Below are 20,333 nucleotides of genomic sequence, written 5' to 3' on the forward strand. Positions count from 1 at the left end.
AATTTGTTTTCCTACCCTTTCTTCATGACTTCAATACCTTCTCATAATTTTGAGAATTAAAAAGAAAAAAAAAGCCTGTTGCAAAGACAGACACACACACACACACACGCACACACACACACACACTTCTTTGTCAAATAGACTCCCAAACAGAAAGAGAACAAAAGATAGTAAGAATGTTGAATTTATCTTTGATGGTTTAGAAATATTCCACAAGGTCTCCCCTTTCACTTCATTAGCCTTCCTCTGAGCTCTTCCTGGTTCTAACCCTGTATCTGTCTCCTACAATGTTTGGTTCTCATTTTCTGTATTTTGTGGTGAACATTAAATGGATTAAGTCCACTGGAGTTTATTAGCTGGGCGTGGGAATTTTAATTAACTTTTCCCTGAAAATAGATATAGCTGGGTGTGGTTTTCTTCATGACTCAGGAAAAGTGCGGGTGTCCCAGTCTGGAATTCCATGACAGAGGGAAACAGATGTTCTCAGATGGTTCTGTGAGACCACTCACTGCCTTTCAGGGATAGCTTGTGCCAGCAACTGGCCTCGCCCTCTCCAAGGGTCCCTTCTTTAAAGGGATGGCAGCTGAATGGATGCCCTGCCAATCTCTAGGATTTCGAGGTTTTCAGAACACTTTCTGCTTCACGTGAGTTTGCCAAGAATTTTATGGGCTTACTTTTTGTCAAATTACATATATTGGGCTTAAATCTACTTCTTTAAAAAAAAAAATAGATTCAAACAGTGTGATCAAAGACATTTAAAGGGATGGGTTTCTGGATACAGTATAATTTCTAAGCCAATTCATGTGAGCACGAGGAAGTTAGAAGTTCATCATACTTGACTTGAACGTTTTTACATGATCCCTGGAGTGAGACTTTTCACTTTGGCTCAACATTAGAGCTCCAACAGGCATCAGCTGACGTAAATTTCGAACCTCATTTGAGTCCAAGGATGTGCTTATGGGCAGCCCACCAGGGGCAGGGAGAGTTTACCCTTGGGTTGCCTTCCCTGCTTGCTCAGCCTTCACAGGGGGGAGACGTGCATCTGACAGAAAGAGTTGTCTGTTTCTTTTCAAAATCAATTTCCCTCTGTGTCTTTCCCGCCCTCATATTTATAATTACATTTGGTTCATTATGACACAGAAATCAATAGGGGATGTGCTGTTTTTCTCAGGAGGAAGGCGGCCCAGGGAGGTGTGTAAACAGTATTCTGTCTCCTGGTGGCCAGACTCTAAGTGTTAACTTCTCTTTTGTAGTAATCAGTTTCTCCACTGGTAATTTGGCCTCCATCCCTGTAAACCATGACTCACTCCTGGACTGAAATATGCAATGATTTCTATGGATTTGTCATCTATGAAGGAAGGTTTTGTATGTCGTTAATATTGGGCAGGCAGACATTTTGGAAAATGTTTATATAATTTGTCAATTTTCAAATAGGGTTCCCCAGGGGAAGGAACACCCAGAGGCCCTCTTGCAGTCCAAGAGCTGTTGGACCACAGCTCACTCAGCAATTCATCCAAATGTGAGGCAGATCATTTGATGACGGCTGGAGGGATGGACGAATGGTCTTCAACCACCACCACTTCCCCCTCCCATGTTGAAGATGTGGAGGAAGTTTCAAGTGGCCTAAGGCTTTTTCCTCCAAACAGTCTTAGGATAGATGGGGGTGGGGGGGGGACACAGGGAATGCAGAGGGATCCTATCAACCTTAAATTATAAACAACCGAGAACTAGGTGTTACAAAATGCCTATCATCTTTATATTATTTGGAGCCCTTGCAGCTGTGAAGACAGATCTCAGCAATTTTCAGCCCTTGGAAATAGACATCCTGGGGGAGGGTGGGTCTAAGGTAACATTATTTTTATTCCCACCTTAGCCGTCCTGTGACCCAGACTGAACACCATCCAAGAAATGCTAGTTCTCCACATTTATAACACAGCTGTGCATAAAATGGGGCCAAAGCTTCCCACACCCCAGTTCTGGCCCCTCTCTTTGGAGATCTCAGATTCTCATATCCTCACCTCCGGTACCTCCCCTATTCCCCTGAGCCATCTCTACAACAGCAGGACCACGTCTTCCCACATGGAAAGTCCCAGTACCTTTTGTCCTGTGGAAGAGTGGTGTGGACAACACATGGCTTTGCTGTTTGGGAGGAGGAGCTGTGGCTGTATGCAGTCACAGAGCTTTCTTGGATTGTATTAGGAGTGAGGGTGGATTCTCACAGACAAGTTACCAAAGACAGATTGTTTTTTGTAGCCAACAGAGCAGGAGAATTTTGGGAGTATGCTCCAACATATACAGTAAACCCTGGCTTTAAGTCAAGGATGAGGAGCTTGGTGGGGGTAGGATGAGGTTAAATTCCCTCAGCTTCCATAATAGAGACCAGACTGGAATCCATATGCTGTTAGAGTAGCATTCACTGTGGTTTCCATTCCTGGTCATTTCTGATTTTAATTGAAAAAACAGTGTTTCTTTTGCTGGATGGGGTGTTTATCTTGGTTAAATCTTGGGACCCGCATTGCCTATCAAACAGTTGAAAAGGTGGAATTGTTTATATTTTGATCAACTTCCATCAAAGAATTAGAGCTATCCAAAAAATCTAAAAACCACCTCTTTGTTCTTACAGCATTGAACAGATTAAGAGTCCCAAGTTATCTTTGAACCTTCTCCTTCCTGGATCCAAAGTTTCTATCACAAAATCCACCTCTTACTAAGTTTAGTCTTTTCAATAATATCCTCACCATGGTCCTAACTTGCCCTATTTGATAATGAGTGAATAGGTAATCCATCAAATCTCATAATCTCTCTCTTTCATGCCCTTTGAATAGGTAAAGTGGCAATAGGAACCCTTCAGTATTATTTGTTGATATTCTGTATAAACATGAACAAGAAAGGTAAGATAGCTTTACAAAAATAGGGTGTCTGTCTAGCTTGCATAGTTTCAAAAAAGCCACTTCAAAGTATGGTGTATTCTAAAGCAGAATAGAATATTTCAGATGATTGGAAAATTGAAGTGCTGCCAAAGTCATGATATTAGGTAGCTTTCCATCATTGAATTCGTTGTCTCCTGACCTCAGGAATCCTCCTCTCTTACAATTCCTACCACTCTCTCAGGGATTGAGAATATGCAGAAGAAAGAAAGGGAGTAGAAGTGAAGTCTACAAACCCAGAAGAGGGATGTTCTGCAGTGAGACTGGGAATATGGAGAACTAGACTTGGCTGCACGGCTTATGAGTGTCTAATAATTTTTTAAGTGAAAAATAAAATTGCAGTATGAGAATTTGTGTAGGAATGCTTACAGAAGTCTAGAAAACAATGAGCAGACAATATAGGGGTGATATGGCTTAGATATTAGGTGTCCCCAAAAGCTCATATGAGATAATGCTAGAATATTTAAAGGTAAAATGATTGGATTATGAGAGCCTTAACCTAACCAGTGAATTAATTCAATGATGGAGTTTAACTGGTGGTAACTGTGAGTAGGTATGATGTAGCTGAAAGAGGTAGGTCACTGGGAGCATGACTGAGCCGCTTTCCTCTCTGAGCTACCATCTATGGACTGAGACCTCTGAAACCGTGAGATCCCAACTAAACTTTTCCTCTTCTAAAATTGTTCTCGTCAGTTCTTTTGGTCACAGCAGTGAAAAAATTGAGTAAAACAAGGAGGATTAGCAGTAAGAACTGGAGAGATGAGAGAACTCTTTAAGGTTGTCTTTGCTTACATAGCTCTATAGTGACCTGGGAGGCGTGGGAGAGCAGATGGAGGCTTGTAGGCACAGAACAGGTTTTCTGCTTCAGTGTAACTTTCTTCCTAGTCCTAACTCAATCTATGAGAAAAAAAGGTCAAAGTGCCCTTTAGTCACTTTATACAATACAAAAAATGAGCTCCTTCGGGTCATTCTAAAGTTATCAAACCCGCTCATAAATTTCTTGGTTATAAAATAAAATCCTGTGACTTTAGACAACCAAATCAAAAAACTTGGAGATTTGGTGAAACTTAAATTCTCACCAGAAATGATAAAAGTGGTTCAAAATCCAATTCAAGTCCATTAAAGATCCTCAGAGTTTAGTAAGATATCATAAAACTAAAGGCTGTTTTTCACGAGGTAGAAACTTTGGCTATTCTAGAAGCTGAAATAATTTGAGAAAGAAATAATTTTCTTCTCCACAAAGTTTGAATCAACTGAAATTATATTTCTGTTTGTAAGGCATGGAATCCCTTTAGAATACATGGAGTTTCGCATGTATATACACAAAATGTGTGGGAAACTTCATCTATTGTATCCTGCCTGCTTAAGTTTTTAATCTGTTAGAATACATCAGTGTTAAGTTGAAATGTTTAACTAGAACCACGAAAACTTGAAAAGATCTGCCAGGCAAACACACTGACTTTAAAGAAAACACTCAGACACCAGAAGAAGGAGCTCAATTTCTGATCATACCTGAACTGCAGATTCAGTGATGACTTTTTCATGGTTACTTTGAAAGAAGCATGCTCAAATGTGATAACTTTGAAGGCTTAAGTCAAGAATCTTGGACATTGGCTTATAATTTTGGCAAAGAAAATCACTAGAGTTCTGTTTATTTACTACAAACACTGCCAAATTTCCTACTGCCCAACAATTATTCTCAAAAAAAAAAAAAAAACATATGGAAGGAGAGATTTGGATGGTGAAGATAAATAAATGACGGAAAGTAACTAACCTTTGCCCTTGGAATACTTAGTGGATTCAGATCCAAGTTTGAGGAATAGACAATTTACATCTGTGTGCAAATACATTCATTCTCATCTGTTCTTTCATTCTGTTGAGGTGTTCTGAATATCTGTCATATTTGGCAGATGACAGTTCACAGGGAGGGTTGAGGGGGCTGGGGAAGAATCCTAAAGCCTAATGCTGCAAATAAGATTAGTTCTTACCCTGAAGGTTGGTAGTAAAGATAGATGCTGTATTAGATTGCTAGCGCTGCCATAACAAAATATCACCTAACTAACAAAATATCACCTATTTTCTCAGCTCTAAAGGCTGAGATCAATGTGTCAGTTGGTTTGGTTTCATCTGAGACTTCTCCCTGTGCTTGCAAATGTCCACTTCTCACTGTCCTCACATGGTCCCTCCTCTGTATGTGCCCACAAAGTGAGTGAGTGAGACACATTTCTGGTGTCCGTGTGTCCAAAGGTCCTCTTCTTACAAGAGCACCAATAAGATTCCATTAGGGCTTAACCTAAAGACCTCATTTGACTTAATTCCCTCTCTTAGAATTTCTTGTAGATATTAAGAGTTAGGATTTCAATGTATGATTTTAGGGGGAGGTGGGAGGGACATAATTCAGTCCATAATAAATAAAACAGATAAAAAAGTTGCAACAACCTATCAAGGTACCTTAATAGAAGGCCCAGTGGGACTGGAGAAAAATGTTTATCTTACCAGAAGTCTCAGAAGAGGAGGTGAATTTTAAATGGATTAATAAAGTTTGTCCCAGCAAGAAATGGGCATTTGGATGGGGAGGGTGTGGATTTCGGGAGAAGGAGGAAGATGTGAGGAAAGCATTCCAAACACAGGAGCATACAGAAAGAAGTACAGGCATGGAGTGACAAAATCAGATTTTATATAAGATCAAGGTCAGGGAACAAGAGTGAGATGTGATGGGAGACAAGACTTGAATAATCAAGTGTTGGATTATAGCAGTCTTTGTATTCAAACAATATTGTCTGAAGGTCACATTCATCAGGGCACATTCAGGAATCAGATCTGAGTCCAAACCCTGGCTGGCCCACTTCCAAGTATTACTTTATTCAAATTTCTAAATATTTTTGTTATTCCATTACTTGGTCTATAATGTAGTATTTCTATAGAATAATATATGTGAATTAATTAATAACCCTTGAAACTGTTTGCATATCAAATGTACTTAAATTAGCATTTGGCACATAGTAGCTGTTGAAAATACAACAACTGTCATTATTGTTTGGTTATTCAAAGGTTCTAGACAGGATATTTGGGGGTGATGAAGGTTTTTAAGTAGAGAGTTAGTATAATCAGATTTTTTAAAAAATCATTCTAATAAAAATTTGGAGCATGAATCAATAAGGTAAGAGCCTGGAAGAGAATACCAGTTTGAAATTTCTTGCAAAATCCGTATAAGTGATCAGGCAGCATAAACGAAGGAAACTCAAAGGGAGAAGAGAGAATCGAGCAATATAGGAGAAACTTGAGAGAAGTTGAGAAGTTGGTTGGGGTAAAAACACAAAAGAAGGTGAGATTTTTGCCTTAAGGACTAGAGTATCTACAACTCAGGAAAGAATAAGACACAAGAATCAGGCCTGGAGAGAAAGCTCATAAATTCGGTTTGGGATGTTTGTCTTCCTTCTTGCCAAGCTGTGTTCCAGGATTTTCACCTCAACTCTTTTCACTCCTCTCTTTACACAACAGAATATCTAGTTAAAAATAATTACTCACTGCCTAATGTGGTTACAGAAAATATTCCATAACTGAGCTGCCTAGTCTTGCTTCAAATTTATGACCATAATCTCAAGTGGTTCAGCAATATTTCCCAGAGTTCATATTTTATTTCTCTTGTCAATTGGTCTGCCAAAGCTATCACAGCCATGGGTTCCTTCTCCAACTCCCCAGTCTTCACTCGGAACTGATAAATCTTGCCCACTCTTTTACCTAGAAATTAGGAGCGCCCAGAGGCCTATGTTCTTGTCTTTCCACCACAGATACCATTTCACCTGTCTCTCTCACATGGGTGAAGTGTTTCCTATCCTGTTTAGACCAACCCCTTCACTTGTGACCTGGGTTCCCATTCCCTCTTAACTGTGCAAGACCTTTGCTCCCACACCCAAGCCTGCCTTCTCCTTTATAATTTCTTAATTCCATAGAATTATTTTATTTATTTATTTTTTGGGAGGGTACTTGGGATTGAACTCAGGGACACTCGACCACTGAGCCACATCCTCAGTCCTATTTGTATTTTATTTAGAGACAGGGTCTCACTGAGCTGCTTAGCACCTCACCATTGCTGAGGCTGCCGTTGTATTCATGATCCTCCTGTCTCAGCCTCCAGAACCACTGGGTTCCAGGCGTGTGCCATGGTGACCCGCTCTGTAGAATTATTTTACCAGTACACAAACATGATGTAATAGCTGTCATCCTCAAAAAAACATCTCCTTTGACATGTTTTTCTCCTGATGTCCACCTATTTCCCTGGCCCACTTCAAACAAAACTCCTTGGAAGAAATGCTGATATTGTCTCCTTTCATGCCATTCTCTCCTACCTTCCTCTCCTTTCCAGTCTCCCTGTTGGGTGTTCCTCCCTTCACTCCTGGGACCTCCACCCTTCTTTATGTGATTCCATCCAAATCCATATATATTGAGTCAACATATTTATATATTTCCTCTGACAATGCTCTACCTCCAGCCTCTTTGAGTTTCAGACTTGCATATTCAATTGTCCATTCAATATTTTAGACTTAAAAGATCCAAAAAGAGTTCTTGATATTCTCCTACCCCATATCCATCTTTTCAATAGTGTCTTTGTCTTAGTTAGATGCTCACACCATTTTATCTGCCTCCACTCTTCCCTTTCTCAAACACCTTATCCAAACCCATCAGCAAGTTCTGTTTGATCTACCTTCAGAGTTGAATTAAATCATTAAGCATGAAGCTGATAATTGAATTACTAATAGTTGGGTGGCAAACTATGTGAGGTGATTCCGTGATGGGGTAGTTATAAGGGGGGCACCTAGATATTGAGGTAGGAAACTAAAAGAGTAATGATCAGTACTAGATGTATTTTCTCTGTTCTCTTTTCCCCATGAATATTTTAGTAACTGGATATGGAAAGAAATCGCAAATTGGATTTATAATTGTGAAATTATAAGTCAGTGGTAAGACCATGAATGTAGTCATTGTTTGTGTTTTTTTTTTTTTTCATTTTGAGTCATTTCTCTAGCTTTTGTTTTATTATGTTTTGATTTGAAAGAGCATTTTGGTATGAATACAATATGCAAACAATCAGGTAGCAAAAAGTGTACAGTGGGATTTGAATTGAGGAAATACTACTGAATTCTTTGACCCTGGAGGGACAAAGAACAATTGGACAAATAGTTTCAATGGGAGCCAGGATGCCTGTTCTGGGCATCCAGACAGAGAATTAGAACCCAGAGTACAAACTAACAGCCACCAAAATTAGTGCCCTGCCGCACTCAGTACCCGCACCTACTTAAAGACAGTCCCAATATGTTCCCATTGGTGACATGCCTGAAGAAGAGAGGAGAGAGACCATGATACTAGAAGAAATAATCCTGTTACTCTCTGATCAATGGTCTCTCTCTCTCTTTCTCTTCCTCTGGCCTTTCCTTCCTGCCCTCCCTCTGTCCATCTTCCCATTTACCATTCTAAATCTCTAATCATAATTTAAATTTTAAAATGTATTTCAGACTCACCAATCACAAATTGTTGTGACAGTGATCTTAAAAATGTTGTTTAGAATATAGCTATCCTGGTTGGTTCCAGAAGCATTTTTCTGAACGAATATCCTCCCCAAGCTTAGTTGCCTGCTGGTTTTTGCACCTGCTTGTTAAAGGTCTTAGGTTGAGGAAGGGAAGAGGGAAATGGTGAGATTTTTTTTTTAATCTCATAAATTGACTTTAAAAGAATTTATTTCAGCCTGTCAAGCTTCTAAGAAAAATGGGACAGCATTTTAGAGTAGGCAACAAATTATGTTATTTCCTCTAGTGCTGCTTGTGATAATCACATCATTCTCCAGCAACTCTCCAGGTATTCGTGTAGCTGCAAGGTGTAATTCTGCAGCAGTTTAGATGCCCCACTGTAATGTATAGTAACATAAATTAATATCCATTTACTCTAAAGAGTTAATGAGCAAAGTACATATCGGAGCTTTGTTTGGTACTGTGTTCTTTTACTGGAGGAAAAAAAGACAAAAACTATCATATTCTCTAGTTATTCTCAGTGAAAATTTATTGAACTGTCATTCTGCAGGGCAAATAATCTGAAGTTACCAAAGGCTGAGGACACAATAACAAATGATGAAATATTGGTGACTTGATAAAATCCTTCAATTGATCAAATCACTCAAATAGTTGAGGAGAAGCAAAGCAGTCGAGAGGAAATATTTTCAGGATGTATTTGATCACATTGTAAATGTCCCTTTGATGCTTGTAGCATAAAGTTCAGCAACCACGGGCTCCTCCCTCCACCGCCCCACCCTATTGATTGACATCACACTTGTGACTTGGTTTCACCAATGGAATGAGATGTGAAAATAGGCCTTTTCTTTTCCCTCTGCCATCAGCCCAGCAGTCCCAATCAACCTGGGTCACTGAGTAAATAACAGATGTAACATCTTCCAGATGGGTTGACCCACAGTGCAGGTATAATGTGGGTAAACAATAAACATTTGTTTTAAGGGACAGATGTTTTGGAGTCATTCATTACTAAAGTGTAACTTAGCATAAGACAAGAAATACATACTATTTGGAGGAAGTAAACAGTTTCTCCATCTGAAAAAAAAGAGATTTTGGTGGCAATCATGTTATGCTACTTACAACACAAAAGGCCATTGCAATAGTTTGGATCTAAAATAGGTCCCCAAAGCCCATGTGTTAAAGGTTTAGTCCCCAAACCATGGCTCTACTGGGAGGTGGTAGAAATGTGAAGAGGTGGGGGCCTCGTTGGAGGAATCTAGGTCATTTGGAGTGTACCCTTGAAGAGGATATTGGGACCCAGACCCCTTTCCCCCACCCCCAACCCTGTGCTTTCGGGCTGCCATGAAGTGAACAGCCTCTGTCTTCTGCCACACTCCCCCTTATGATGCATTGTGTTGCCACAGGCCCAAAGCATGGGTCAAATGACCATGGACTGAAACCTCTAAAACTGTGAGCCAAAATAAACCTCGCCACCTTTAAGTTACTTCTCTCTTAGGTGTTTTGTGACAGTAATGGAAAGCTGATTAACAGCCATGGATTTTTTTAAAAATCAAATTTAGCTGCCAGGACAAACCTTTTTAATATTTCCATGATTACAAATTTACTTTTGGCAAACTGCAATTTCTTTTTTATCTTTATTTCAACCAAAATATAAAAGGAATACAACTAATTGATAGTTGTGCTATCATCTGTGGTAAGATGTTGGATGCAAGTAAGAATACAAAATTAGATTTTTATGTTAACAATTGAATTCACAAAGAGATTTCATTTATTTTCATGAACAAAGAGCTGAACACTGGGCCAGTTTACTTCACCTTTTAGTCAAGGATAGTGATTAAAAAAACTAAAGGAGGACAAAATAAAATCATTAGGATTCTCAAAGGGAAAAATCTTTTCATTGTAATTCTGCATGTACCCTGTTGGGTAAATCTTCTATGGTATATTTGTACTACAAAATGTTGTATCTTCAAGAAATCCCACAGCTTTCTATTATATTAAAGTCTACATTAATTTTTTAATTAATTGAAAAGGTCACCAAAAAAAAAAAAAAAAGATTCCCATGTGCATGTCTTTCCAGACAAGTTACCCAAACTTACACTACTATCTTACTGAATTTAGCATCCTGGGTGTAAAATCTTCTTGCAGATTCTGGGGAAGTATTCTCGAACAGATGAATGGTAGGCTACCATTCAGTGCCATGTCAAGATACATAGGCCCCGATTATTAGACACTATTGTCAAGTGAAGGGAAATCGACTGCTGCCATGCAGAGAAAGGAAGTTCCTGCTGCCGTGGTGACAGCCCCAGCATCCCACGGTGTGACGCCTCACACTTCTTGTCCTTTCTTATTGAGCCCAAGCTGTTTTTCAAGGGAACCAAACAAATATAGATGATATCTCTAGTGAGGAGATAAACTATAGCATAGTGATCTTTCTTTCAGAGAAAGAAACAAATATGAGATTCTTTTTTTTAACCTCCTTCCACCAAACCCCAACTACAGAATCACTACAGCCCTTACACGGAGCCTCAGCTCAAATGTCCCCAGAACAGTAGCTTAGTGGCGCCAATGTCTGTGCAGCTGTAACTATTAGAAAGCCTATTATTGTACTTAAACTATATTGTGGCTCTTTCTTGGTCATATTCATTGACATTGGTTCTCTTTTTAAGGTCATATTGAATAAACTGATCTCTCTTCTATGTGAAAGGACTAAAAAGAGTCACCCAACAGGGTGTCGCATTTCTCAGGGCAAGGACTCCCTTCACCAAAATGAGCCTTCCTTTCTCTAAACAAGTAAGTCGACATCTGCCGTCTGGTTCACATTTGACACAATTTCTAATTCATTTGCCATTTGACACTCTTTCTAGAACATTCTAAGTTTACTAAGCCAGACTATCTTAAGTAATGAAAATGAAAAAGGCAGAGAAAAGCACAGAAATTGACCTCTCTGGGTATTTCACCAATGCTTATGGGAGTAACTACACCATCACACCATTAATTCCTCTAGTTCTATTTATCAAGAATATTCTCTAAATCCAGTTATAGATGTGGCTCCTATACTTCCTCTATTCTAGGGTAGTGCTATGGGAACATTTGGAATCTAAGTTTCAAATCTTAATTTAATAAGATTCAACTTTACCTTGCTAACATGGTGGCAGAAGCCAAAAGAGACTGAATAAGTAGCAATAATTCAGACCAACTGAAGGCCACTGAAGATTAGCTTTAGATTTCATGTCCTTTTGTGGGATTCACCTCTCCCTATAGGATTGCTCCCTATAGGAAAGCTCTGAGAACCCTTGCCACAAAATGGCTGCCCTGTCCTTGTTCAAATCCCCTTTGCAAAATGCAAATAAAACCTCTGTGGACTTTTGCCTGTTCACTCCCCTGTGAAGCAAGCCATCCACTGGTCTGCTATGTCATCTTCTCCAGCCTGGCTAAGACAAGAGCTCCCAGCAGCAGCTGCAGCCACAGCATAACAACCAGCCCCTCCACCCTAGAGAAAGATGAGAATTTTTTTTTTCTAATAATACTTCTCACCATCTTATTTCTTACAGAAATATGTAGATACTGACTGTGATATTGTAAACATGACAGTCTCCTCAATGTGAGCTGAATTAATTGATTTATTAGGAACAAAATAGCTATGTGGGCTGGACTAAATTGGCTTATTAAGGATTCAATTGCACTAATTGCCTGCACAGTGGGCAAAGGAACAAAGGGAGGAGAGAAGAAAGAGAGGCACGTGTCTCTCAGAGGGATCCTCCGTTGTCTTCCCCAGTGAAGGAGAACGCCCTCCCTACCCCTTCGTGGCTTGTACAAAGCTTTAGACTCCTGCCAGGAAACAGGAAATCAGAATGCCAGGTTAGCCTGGATAAAATTCCAGAGAAAATTCTTCTTGTGTTAGAACTAAGGTCACTTGTCCTATCCTGCCTGCCCCGATATCTGAGCATAAGATGCTTGAATACAGATATTTAAGCCCTGAGAAGATATGCAGCTCCCTTTTTTTTCACTCTATTTTCTTTGAAATGAAAAGCACTGTGAGTCTGAGAGAAGACAAGAGGGACATGGGACATATTGGGGTGATCTCTTTCCTGCCCATTGGAAAAGTCCATGGCTGACACCCCTGTAACAGGAGACAATTAACAAGAAGAGAAAAGCAGTTGGCACAGAAACAGACATGAAGACCAATGGAACAGAGTAGAAGACACAGAGATGTAACCCACCTCAATACAGTTATCTCATACCAGTCAAAGGCACCATAAACATACATTGAAGAAAAGATAAGTCTCTTCAACAAATGGTGCTGGGAAAACTGGAAATCCATATATAGTAGATTGAAATTGATCTCACCTGCACAAAACTCAACTCAAAGTGGATCAAGGACCTAGACATTAGACCAGAAACCCTGTGCCTCCTAGAAGAAAATGTGGGTCCAAATCTCCATCACATTGGCTCAGGAACTGACATCCTCAATAGCACATTTCTTTAATCAAAGTTTTGCAGGCATGGGAGCCTCCAGAATGCAGACCCAAAGACCCAGGGTGAACTAGCCTTTTTCATACTCAGGTTCAATGAAGTAGAGACAGCTGTATGTTCATTGAAGTATAGACTGAACAAAAAAAGGGTGTGATCTAATAGGAAGAGATGGAGTGGGGAACCCAAAAAAGTCTGTCCATTCAGATTCTTCTTGTCTTCTTTGTTGTAGCATTTGTTCTACCTGAGCATAGGCAGGATTCCCCTGGAATGAGGGTCTTCATTTCTTTAGAGTCACCTGGTTACTATAAAAAGTTAGGGAAAGTTTAGAGTAGTATTTTTAGGATTTATGGCTGGCTTTAGGAAAAAGGGGTTCTGGTTTCTATGATCCAGATTGGAGAAGAGGAATTCTAGTTCCTATGTCTTGGGAATAGAGTGATATTGGGAAATAGGAGGGCAGGAGAAGATTAAAAAGAAACTTTGCTTCCAGAGTGCTTCTGAAGACTTCATTTTGAAAGTATTGTTTTCTGGGTGCCAATAGAAGAGTAGGCAGTGAGTAAAAGCAAATTCAGATTTTGCTCAGGTACTGAGATTCTGGGAAGCCATGCCAAAGACAGTCTGGTCATAGTTAAGAGCATGGAGTTTGGAGACTGAGAGAAATGTTTGAATTTCTTTTCTGTCTATTGTTCCTAAGCAATGCTCTCCTTTGGATCTTGAATGACCCCAAAATCCCATGTGTTAAAGGCTGAGTCCTCAGCTTGATATTGTTGGGAGGTGGTGGAAATTTTCAGAGGTGGGGTATAGTGAGAGGCTTTAGGTCAATGGGGGCATGCTCTCAAAAGGAATTGTGAGACCCTTATCTCTTCTTTTTTCTCTCTTGTCCTGGTCATGAAGCAGTATGCTTTGCCATACCACACACGACTGCCAATGTGATGCTTCACCACGGGCCTAGAGCAGAGGGACCACTTGTTCAGGAACTGAAATCTCCAAGACTAGGGCCAAAATAAACCTTTTCTCTTTAAAAGTCAACCCTCTCAGGTATTTGTTACAGCAATGGAAAGCTATCACAAGCAGCTTACTTAATTTTCCTGAGCCTCAGTTTCCTTATATGGAAATATCACAATGCCTACCTCACAGAATTTTTCTGAGATGCATTTGAAAGAATATATGGAGGTATTTTTTACAGTGGCTGGCACATGATAAGCATCTACACATAAAATCTTTATTTAATGCCTCCATATTTGTCAGAAGACAATTCTATATAATCTCTACAATCTTTTCCAGATTGAAAAATCTATCACTCTTCATCTCAATCATTGAGTAGAATCAGAATGTTAAACTTATCAAAGGAATCTTAAAGCTCGCTGATTTCAACCTTCATAGAAAAATTAAGGTCTGGAGCAAAGATAAAGTGTCATGCTCAAAGTTTCCCTAAAAGAATTCTTACAATTTAAGGCGGTACACCTTAAATTGTAATGGGTTAGTTTTACATTTAGAAAAATACTTTGCACATACCATGTACTTCAGCTTTCCTCTATAGAGCCCCACAAACATCAATCAATTAAGGTGAAAATCGCCACTGTGATGTAAATCAATGTGAATTCTCATCATTTGTTTAATAATAACAAAGCACCCACAGGTAAAATTCAAACCATAAAAAGTAACCCATACTTCAGGAAAAGTTTGCTTATAGATTTTTTTAGTTAACTTGGCCTTCTTATCCCAATGTTCTCCAAATATTGATCTCTACACAAATGAGCCTCAATATTAAGTGGGGTTGTGCCTCTGTTTGTAATGATCATCTCTTGTGCTTTTTTTTTTTTTTTTTGCTTTTGGCTCAGGAACTTAAGTGGGAGGAAAGCCTCTCTGGCCTTTAATTTAGCTGTGAGTTTTCACCTACAATTATTGGGCCTACTTGTAGCTGTGCAAATGGACTCAGCTGAGTAGCATGTGCTGGTACATAGTCCTCTGCAGAACTTCCATCACCACTTAGGAAATTGGTGCATCTGGTCTATGGTGCTGCACAGTATTTAAAAATAACCCGAGGGGCCAGGCATGGTGGCACACACCTGCCATCCCAGTGGCTCAGGAGCCTGAGACATGAGGATCTTGAGTTTAAACAAGCCTCAGTAAAAGTGAGGTTCTAAGCAACTCAGGGAGACCCTGTCTCTAAATAAAATACAAAACTGGGCTGGGGATGTGGCTCAGTGGTCGAGTGCTCCTCAGTTCAATCCCTGGTACCCCAAAACAAACAAACCAAAAAAAAAAAAAAACGAGGAGATATTGCTCAGGTGATAGTAGCTAATTGTTCTCCCTCTCTCTCATCCTTTCACTGTTGCTCTCCCTCAAATTGTTTTTTAAAGGCAGTCAATAAAGGAAAGAGAGATTTCATACCAAACTAGGCAAATGTCTTGACTGAGGAGAACTGAGGGACATTGTGAAAACTTCATTCCAAGACCACAAAGCAGTTCCATCCTATCTTTTTGTGCTGTGGTTTATAAAGCAGGTTCCTTTGAGCCTGATGATCACATGACATGTTAAAATATCCTAAGAGACTCTGCATAAAGCAAATCATTATTTGAAAAGAATGCCCTTCCCCTGTTCATACAGAAGACAAATATGTCAGCCACATCCTCCCAAGATACGTTCCTTCTTTTTCTGAGAAAAAGTATATGAGAAGAAATTACATTTTCCCCCAAAGAGAAGGAGCTCTCTGTAGCTGAAAGAGTAGAAAAGAAAGGAGTTATTATGTCAGGTCTCCACCAGGCAAGAGAAAATGAAGTCCTTGTCCCTAATATCCATACTATAGGAATCCAACTGAGAGGCAAAGCTTCCGGTGTCTGGGCCACTGCAGGAAAAATTACAACAGCAAATGAAGGCTAGTGTTGATGCAGGGATTATAGGGGGTTAGAAATAAGCCAGTGTTTATATTGCCCCCAAAGAACTTAATAGCCATAGTGCTTGAACTTTTGTGTTTGTTTAAGAAATGCCAGGGAACAACAATTTTTTAGTTTCCCTTCTACAGTAATGTTGGTTATTTCAAATCCCTTCATGAATTCATTATGGAAAACTGGGATGGAGTTTTCCCCTTGTTAGCCAAGTGTATGCTTGCTGAGACTTAATGTTAGAAAATAAGATTTTCTTTAAAGGAAATGTACAGTAGAAACCTAAACCATCAAGCACAAAATCATGCAGCCTAGAAATCTTACCTCTATCTAGTTGGCCAAAATCTTCTCTATCTTCCATTTATTTTATGCATATTATAGAGCCCAACAATATTAGTTTTAAAGATATAGTATTTTAGTGGGTTCAACTTTTGAACATTTTACCTTTCTGTGTTCCTGAAATGAATTCCTTTCACAGAAGCCTTTACTAGGCATTCATACGAATTTATATGTTTTGCACTCTTGCTTATGAGTTGATGCCCAGAATACAGTCTTAGAAGGCAAATGAATATTCTATTTGCCTGCCTGTGTTAACCACACACAAAAATTCTTTTGTTACAGACAATGTGTTGAAAATACGTGAGACCCTTGTAAGCCTTCCAGTTCCTTCAAATTTATGGATTTTTTTTAGCTTGACAACTAGCTTTTTGGTCTAGGACTGAAGTATTAATATTTGGAAAGAAGCCCCCATAAAACCATACATCAAAAAGGCAAAGTAGATTTTTTTAATTTTTCATCCATTCAAAAGCTTTATTAAAAGAATCATTTTTCATGAGATAGATCAAATTGTTATGTGCATGTAAGAATATGAAACAATGAATCCTGCTATTATGTATAATTATAATGCACCAATAAATTTAGTTTTTTTAAAAGTAAGCATTGCTACATTGTGGAAAGTGCATGAAGTCTGGAGATTTGAATCAAATCTTGGTGCTCACACAATCTCTTGAGTTTTGAATTGTTAATTTGTATCATGTGTATTCCAAGATCTACCTCATTAGACTGTGTCGAGTATTGAATGAAATAATTGGCACAGAGTTTCAAGTTCACTAGTGGCATCTAACATGCCCTTAATCAATAGTAGTCTTTGCTAATATTTTCTTCTTTGTTACCGGGGATTGAACTAAGGGGCACTCGACCACTGAGCCACATCCCCAGACCTATTTTGTATTTTATTGAGAGATAGGGTCTCACTGAGTTGCTTTGTACCTCATTTTTGCTGAAGCTGGCTGGGAACAAGTGATCTTCCTGCCTCAGCCTCCAGAGCTGCTGGGATTACAGGTGTGAGCCACCACATCTGGCTTTGCTAATATTTTCAAAGCTCCAAGAATCTATTCTGAAATGACATATACTTCTGTTGGCACAAACTCTTGAGTCCTGCAATGTTATGGAGAATGACCCATTATTATTTCCAAGATTTCCTAATTTTGTAAAGGTTTTCAGTGGGGGGTATCTAAAAAAATTAGTCAACCACTTAAAGGTTGACTGCTCTATATTTGTTCACCTAACTGATAAATGCAAAGCTTTTGTATTATAAGCTACACATATCATCTAGCCAAATAGCTCAGAGAACTGACATTGCAATGGATGGTCCTCTATTTTTTTTTTAATTCTGCGATTTTATTTTCTGATCTTTGGAGAGATTAATGCAGTGTGAACCTTAAATGATAGATCATAGATCAAGGGATTTTTTTCCTATCTCTTTAAGAGAAGTACACTTTAAATTTTTCTGTGCTCTGTGACCATTAAGATTAGAGAAATATTCTTCCTGGACAGACCAATTTATCAATAAAAAATATGACTACATTATCATAGTTGTCCTCCTACCTTAAGAAATGATTAATAGTTGACAGAAATATAGTTTAGCAGAAGATTTCATCCTTTGAGGAGAGAGGTTGATGTCATGTCTTTAAGTTTTTAAAACTATTTTAACATAATTCTAACTGTACATTTCACATGACCTCCAATATTTTGAACTGTTGCCATCAGGAAAGTAGGAGAATTGAAACTGAAAAAGGGGTAATATTATATGATTATTTTTTAAAAATTTCATAATCTGAGCATTGTAAAGATTTGTTCATCTGGAATCATGATCTTTCTGCTGGAATGTAAACTCTACAGAGGCAGGGACTTTTTTAAATTTGTTGATGTATTTCATGTGTGGCACCTAAAAGATGATCAGAAGTTGTTTACCAATTTATATTGTTATACTGTGCATTGTATGGAGGTATGCATATGTAACAAGAAATCCCATTAGCATGTACAGCTAGAATGCACCAAGAAAATGTGGAAAAAAATTGCTCATTCATAGGAGGACTAGATAACTATTTAGATCAGAATTCAATTATATATTATATGTGTGTTACCAATAACCTATTACAGGAAGGAAACAACCTTCATTTATCTCTGTGCTCTTTGGATTTTTCTTGCTATTACACACAAAGATTACCCAAAATATCTGGAGTGTCTGATTACTGTGATCATGCAGCCCTCCAGCAACAATGTGTAACTTTCCCTCTGCCCAACCCCATTACCAGCCTGGGACTTAACCAACTTTGGAGGTTAATTTTTTAAAGTACATATTTTTCTACCAAACATATGCCAGGCCTAAAGAAAAAAAAAGATTTAAAAGCAAATCTGGAGAGATGCATAAGTACCAGTTAATTAAAATTTTAAAGGGGTTTTTAATGCTTAATCCTCTGTCTACATGTGACAAATTAATTTCAAGTTTTATAGAAAAGCAGATATGCACCAAGCATCATGCTAGACAGAAATAAGGCTATCTGCTCCTATAAAGATTTCCGAACATTTATCACTAGCCAATTATCAGTCTTCCTTAATGTTCAGTTGTACTGTTTGACAGCTCCTTAGATGTATGTGTATTTCATAAATGTATATGTGTATGTGTGTTTAAACAATTATGTATTAATATATAATACATGTCATATATACTTTCCTCTAATTCTTTGAGAACAAAGAACAGCTGATTTTTACATTTCTTTTAATAAATAGGTTACAAAGTGCCAAATTTCAAATGCCTTAGATATTAAAATGTAATAAATTAACAAGAAAAAGAATTCTTCCAACAATCCAGAACAATCCATTTTTTCCAGCACTTTTTGAAGCCTTAATCTTTAGGCTCTTTTTTTTTCCCCCTTGCCCTACAAGACATTTGTATTCTTCTCACAACCTCACATAATTCCTAGTCTTCATCTTCTGTACTACCAAGCTGAGAAATATTGGGATCCAGAATCATTAGGCAAACTACACAGCTGCTGTCAAATTCTTGCCTCTATAATTTCCCCTGATTGATATATTTGTGCTCAGAATGGATAATCCATCATTTAAAAAGGTTAATATAAAATGCTCGCAATGGCAATTTTCTTTGTGTTTGGCTTAATTCTATCTTCTATTCTCCTCTATTTTGTTCTGCTCTTCAGGACTGGGCTTACTTCTCCCTCCAAAAGGCACATTGGAAAATGTTTGCCTATTACCCTTTAACACAATGTGGTTGTATTAGCAACAAAGGACGTTCAGCCACAGGGATGACTGACACAGACACAGAGACAGAGACAAGGATCTAATGAACTGGAGCTAAGGACAACAGAACAGAAAGGAATCTTTCTTCTGGATTGACTGTGATTTACAGTCATGCACTTAAGAAAACCCTCTAGCATGCTTCTCGCTCTTTGACATGACAATCTCCATTCCTCATGTATTCATTAATAGCTTTAGCAAACTTTCAAGAAGTATCTCCCATGCTTCAGAAACTGTGGGATATACTAGAGACAGAACAACAAATAATATAAATGTTTCCAATCTTCAAGGAACTCAAATGAGTGGAAGGAATACATGTGTGCATAGATAATTACAATACAATTATATAAATGCAATGGTGTCATAATAGGCAACGAGGACATTACACTCAAAGTCATGAACTCTGCCTGGGGACATTTGGAAAGCACCAGAAAAGAGGAGACATTGAACTTGGATTTGCAAAGAAAGGGAAATGGCATCCTACATAGAAGCAGCACTGGTTCCAGAAAGCTGAGTTAAAAACAGCAAGAATGTGAGTCGAGGGGGAAATGGAGAGGGAAGGTGGAAAGGTGGAATGAGGCTATACTACATAGCTAAGGAGTCTTGACTCCATTGTAAACTCAAGGGTTTGGGAGAAGGAACCACTTTTGTCTTTTCCAGAAAGCTCTGAGATAGGAAGGAGAAGAGATGGAAAGAATGAGGGGCTTCTGAGGGGCACTAGTACAAGCAGTGATTTATTTTTTTCTTTTCACCATGTTGCCATTCATTTCACAAAGCATGATATTGTTTTATTATTTCAAAGTCATTAGATATTTTACTGTGGAATAAAGCAGGATCATCTAACTTAGTGCCTAATCCAGGCATGTAAGAAATTGTCTCTTCTCAAATTCCAAACTCAAGGAGATGTGTGTGTCCTCCACAAACCGCTTGTA

Source organism: Marmota monax, unplaced genomic scaffold (assembly GCF_021218885.2).
Source record: "Marmota monax isolate L192 unplaced genomic scaffold, Marmota_monax_Labrador192_F-V1.1 WCK01_AAM20220418_F8-fsc00002, whole genome shotgun sequence".
NCBI classification, from domain to species: Eukaryota; Metazoa; Chordata; class Mammalia; order Rodentia; family Sciuridae; genus Marmota; species Marmota monax.